This window comes from Paroedura picta, chromosome 4, assembly GCF_049243985.1.
Source record: "Paroedura picta isolate Pp20150507F chromosome 4, Ppicta_v3.0, whole genome shotgun sequence".
NCBI classification, from domain to species: domain Eukaryota; kingdom Metazoa; phylum Chordata; class Lepidosauria; order Squamata; family Gekkonidae; genus Paroedura; species Paroedura picta.
In genome coordinates this window covers 47,658,166-47,664,165 of record NC_135372.1, presented here as the reverse complement: position 1 = coordinate 47,664,165, position 6,000 = coordinate 47,658,166, and positions in this window count along the sequence as shown.

Below are 6,000 nucleotides of genomic sequence, written 5' to 3'. Positions count from 1 at the left end.
ATGTTGGATTGGTGGTTTGCCCCACAGAGTTGCCTGCTTGCAAAACCAATAGTTTCTCTACCTGGTTTACTCATTCCATTCTTTAGAATGTTATTTCACACATTATGGTCCATAGCTGAGTGTTAATCCATTACTCACAATCCTCTGTCTTTCGACAACCTGATTTCAAATTTATGTCCTCTTTAAAATAGAAAACGATTCCCTCTTTTTTTCCTTTTCTCTCAATTTAATTCCTTTCTATAAATCATCTTGTGATAGAGCATAAAAGAAACTTCTTTTTATTCTGTTGGGATAGAGATGTGCAAAGAAAGTTTCTTTCAGTTTATATCTTCCATTTGTAACGGCTTAATTATGTCATCAACACAAGGTCGCCATGGATTTGCATTGAAATTGCTTCCCATAATCTCATATCATGTAATGGCTTTGTAATAGGTGCCCTATGGTCTTTGTAACTATTTGGGAATAGTAATCGCATGTAAGATAGTATTAATTTTACATCTTCCTGGGGGGTCTAGAAACATCACTCAGGAACTCTTTTGCATTCTCAATCCAAAAAGGCACTCTTTGAGAAAGGGGGCCACATCCAAATTAATGAATTTTGAGGGCGGGGGCAGCAGGGGGGGAATACTGAGGGAAAATGCTCTTTAATAAAGTTAGACCTCTGCTTTTGCTGAAATCTGGCAATTTTCAGTTGCCCAATAATTTTGATCATTGTAAAAAAAAAAAAAAAAAGGATAGATTCAAGTGGGTAGCCGTGTTGGTCTGAAGTAGCACCATTAAGACCAACAAAGATTTATTCAAGGCGTGAGCTTTTGAGTGCAAGCACCCTTCCTCAGACTAAGAACTCCCTACACTCGAAAGCTCATGCCTTGAATCAAGCTTTGTCGGTCTTAAAGGTGCTACTGGATTCTGATTTGATGGTAAAAAAAAAAAAAAAAAGTTGATTTCCTGAATGTGTCCTAAAGCAGGGGTAGTCAACCTGTGGTCCTCCAGATGTCCATGGACTACAATTCCCATGTGCTGTAGCCCTGTTTGAGCTGACATTCACCATGATGGAGCACTGTGTCTGACTACTTCAGCTGCTGGGTGGGCATTAGCAAATTGGCTGGGTTCTGCTGTGGGGGACCATTGGCACAGGGTTCTGCTGCTTGTCTGTAGCACATTATACTGGTTCTGCTGTTCCTGCAGAAATGCCCCTTCCTTCTCACTCCAGAGATTATCTAATTTGAACTTGGTCCTGTTGGCACTGCCACAGTGGCACTGGTGCTTCTGGGCAAGATTGTACTGGTTAGGGCTGGCCTTGCAAAAACACTCCCTTTTCCATTTCACTACAGAGATTCTCTGGGTTTGTGCTTCCTAGGCCATTTTTCCCACCTAAGGAAACAATGGTCAGATGAAGACACCATCTCTGGGTACCCATAGAATTGGAGCTTCTGATCCAACCTTTTGAAACTTGGGAGATATTTTGAGAAGGAGATTCCAGCAACCATGCTGTACCTTAACTGAATGAGGTGGCAGGATGGAGTCACTGAAGCAGTAGGTGCAAAAATGGACTCCGGGGAATGGTAGAGGACAGGAAGGCCTGGAAGATGGGGTCCATGGGGTCGCGATGGGCCGGACACGACTTTGCACCTAACAACAACAACACCTTAACTCCCCCCATACCACTAAATATACAGACAAGTAAAATTTCCCATTGACTTTAGTGGCTTATGATGGAACTGAATCAATTCAGCTGTACCAAATCACCCTAATCCAAATCCCTATATCAAAAATGGGATTCGGGTGATTCTGGGCTGAATCTGCTTTACTTGCTGCTTTACTGTTTACAATTTTAATTGATGGCTTGCATTTTAATTGATTTTCTCAACAGCCACTTCAGACATAGAAGCTGGAGAAGTGGCTAACAAAGCATGCAAAATAGGCTAGATGTCTGGGGTAAAAGTCCAGACCTACCTTTCTTCCTGCAATATGAAGAACACTTTCATATCACCTACTATCTAATCCTTTTCTCTGGAGATGCCAGGGACAGAACCTGAGGCCTACAGGCAAGGCAGATGCTCTGCCACTGAGACATGACCCTACCCCCATCAACTGAGAAGTTTCACCTGACTTGTAAATTGAAATCAATGGACTCTGTTGGACAACAGTGATAATGTCTGTTCTGTGTTATGCTTCCCCCTCGCCCCAGAGATACAATTAGATGAACATTACATTTTTGTTGTATCTTTTCTTTTTTCTTTTTTGTTTGTTATTAATCTCTGCTTTCATTTACCATAAGGTATTTTAGTTGAATGTTAGTGCACGAAGGTGGCATTCTGCTGTGTTACACTATTTTAATTAAAAGTACTGGATCATTAATATTTTAAGTGAAAAACTTGTCATTTCAGTTTAGTAGGGTTTTGAGGATCTTAAAATAGAAAAATCCTGGGAAAAATGTACACTTCAAAGTTACCAAGCTTAATATTTTATGGGGAAATGAACTTTGAAGTGCAGTCTGCTCTATCTCTCAGTTCGTGTTTTTGCAATTAGCTACATATCAAAAATATATTATTATCAGCATTTCAGAGGAAGGTTTTCAAAGGGCTCTGTTTCTAACATTTCACTCCATGGCTTTATGAGTTCAGACAATAAATAGCTACTAATGAATATTGATGACAGTGAGAATCACTATTTCATAGGCTGGAAATTTTTTGTTACAGCTCCCCACTGCCAGAGCAGAGTAGGCTTGTGATCTGTCAACTTGGAGAGCGTTGTCCTACAGTGGTTAGTGCTCTGGCTCCTGGGTACCCCAGATGTAGTAAAGCTGAGCAAGAGGAACTAAGGAATTTGTCCTTTATTGCCCTCATTCATTTATGCTATTCCTATTGAACTAAACTGCTGATGGGGATAGCTCCCCCTGATGGGGATAGCTCAGGCTAGTCTCAGAAGCTAAGCAGGGTTGGTAGTGGTTAACTTTTGGATGGGAGATCTCCAAAGAATACCAGGTTGATAAAGTGGAGGCAGACACTGACAAACCACCTCTGAACATGAACATCCATGGGGTTTGCTGTACATCAGCTGTGACTTGATGTCACTTTCTATCACCATAGAACTAATCTCACGTTCAAGAGAATGTCTTTCTAGACAAATAATTTTTCAGGTGATCATAGGGCAACACAACACAAAAGGCCTACAAATTCTTCTGAGCACACATGCTGGGAACACATTCTCTGATCCAGTAGCCATTTCCTGTCAGAACTATTTGTTAAGTAAATTAAATTATTGTTTATTATTGCAGTATAGTAATCACACCATTTAGGTGTAATATCAGGGATTATTTATTCACAAACTTCCTCTTTGATTTTATATCTTCTAGTGCAGATGCTTGGTGCTGTTTCTGTTAACAGCTATTATGACTTCCTATTTTCCTTTTTTGAAACACATAATTAATATGGCAACTAAAAGAAACCATATTGACATAAAGCCTCCTGCCATTTTCCATACAAGCTTAGCATTCAACATCTACATCATTCATGTATTGGTGGTCTAAACAAATAATTGTTCCTCAATATGTTAAGTAATTTGGCAAAAATCATGAAATTCCAGCTCACTTACTTTGACCATATCTATGAATCCAACCATAAACCACCATTGACTAAAATCCATTTACATAAACCAGTTTGAAAAAATTGTGATGCAGTTGAATGGTCCCTCAGTGTGACAGAGACACCAAACTTGCAGCAAGTCTTCAAATGACTATTCTATACCATCCCTCTAAGTTTGGTTTGGATTGGATCTACAGAGTCCAAGTACCCTACACAAGTGGGTGCATGTTGAGGAGATTCAAGGGTGTTGAAACACCAAATCCATAATATTTTCCTCCAAACTGGATACATATTGGATAAATGGGGTTCAAGTTACACACACACCCTCAAATGGAGGAAAACCCCCACAAAGAACAGAAATCCAGAATAATAGAAATACAATCAACGTCTTTGAGAATGTCCCCCGTAGAAATTGAAGGTGGGGGCCTTGAAACCATCTGAGACCCAAACCCAAACCAACATGCAGTGAAATATGTAGACAGAAAAGGATGGCCTGTTTTGATGTGCTTGATAGCTCTGATAGGACCCAGATCTCTGCTGGCAGCTCATTCCACCAAGCTGGTGCCAGGGCTGAGAAGGCCCCGACTCTGGTTGTGGGACCACCAGCAAGTTGAAATTAGCCAGTTATAATGCTCTTTGAGGGACATAATTGGAATGGAAACACAGTCCCTTAGATATGCAGGGCCTGGAATGCATTAGGTCTTGAAGGTTAAGACCAACACCTTAAACCTGATATAGAATTTAACTGGCAACTGTGTATTTGTTGGAGTGCAATTCAAATATGGGCTCTTTATGGGGTCCTCATAATGACCCAAGCAGCCCAATCTGCACCAGCTATAGCTTCTGAGTAAAGGCCAAGGGCAGACCCACACAGAGGTTCAGGGGTCTAGGGGGCAAGTGGCTGTCCTCATCAAAGCTAGCAACCTATTGACCTTGACTTGTATGAGCCCCCTGAAGCTCTCAAATCTGTTCCCTGAAGGCAGCCAAGGGGCCTTCTCTTGCTGTATTAACAGTTGGGGGAAGGCTGTGGTGGAATGACAAAATTTTATCAGTGAAATAGCTTGCAAATGCCTCTCAGCTTATGACTAATTGGGTATCATTTGGCACCCTTCCTTGAGGGCGGCAGGTTGATTTGACTTCAAAGTGTGGCATACATGACATAATCAATGAGATTTCTGCTTTCATGTAGCCTACTTGTTTATTTACAAAATTCTATGTCCATTTGCTTTGTGAGCTGGTAGCTTGTAAAACGTTTGTGGTGATTTCTCATGATCTTTCTTTTATCCTACGGCAATCCAACTTCAAATTATATTTGTGGACTTTTGATAGTTCTTGGACAGAGTTCTAATTTCAAAACATCTGAAAAAAATTGGGCACTATTTAGCCATCTGTGTACCTATTGTGCTCCTTCACTATAATGGCCTCTATAACTTCCTTAGATATCAATTACTTCCAGTATATGAAAACTCTGGAGTTTGGAGAGCAAAGTATCTCACATACTTCCTGTTTGCCTTTTTGTCTATGAATATGGTTGCACATTCTCATGCCACTTGTGATGTCTGTATGGTCATGCATCCCTACAATTTATCTTCAGTCACCATTCATACACAACAGCTCTAGCTTTATCATGCACAATCTAGTGAAAGTTAAATGCTAAATGTTAAGTGCTAAAATTGTGCTGAAATGGAATTGACACACATGTAGGGAATATATTCTAGTCTCATCAACTGGACTCGTACTTCACTTTTTTGGTGATAGAGGAATATAGTATGTTCACCATTCTCAGGTACCTGAGAACATTTTTTTTTCACATACCAGGTCAAGGAATCTTTAAAGCAAATCCTATATTCCATTTCTCCCCCAATAGGAAAGCAAAGTCTTTACGGGAAATCTATTTTTTCTTCTGCCCAAAGCTAAGTTCATCTTTGCCTCAAGCAATTTCCGAACTATTTATTTCTTTTTTTTATTTCTGACTCCTTAACACTTGAAAGAAATTGAATTCCTCTTTCTCGAACCATTTGATAATTATCATTCTTAGGATCACATACTGAAAGCAGCTGGGGGTGTAAATTATGCCTTGAAGCTACCATAATGAGCCCAGTTTTTGGCCCTCTGAGGTCATCCCCCCCCCTTTCTCTTCCCACCTTCTTGAGACTGGCAAATTATTCTGTAACTTTGTCAGCACATCAATGACCTTCATTCCAGGAAGGACAAAATTGTAATTGAAAGCAGTTTGCTATATGGTTTAGTGGTGAGAATTACCATTAACTGACTAATAATAATGACACCACCTGAAAGAAATCTCTGGCTGCTGTTGAGCACCAGGTTTGCAAGAAATGAAAAAAGAAGCATTTTATTGGATCTGCTGTTCTTGCCTGAAATAAGTATTATGGCAAGCAGCTACCACACTTTC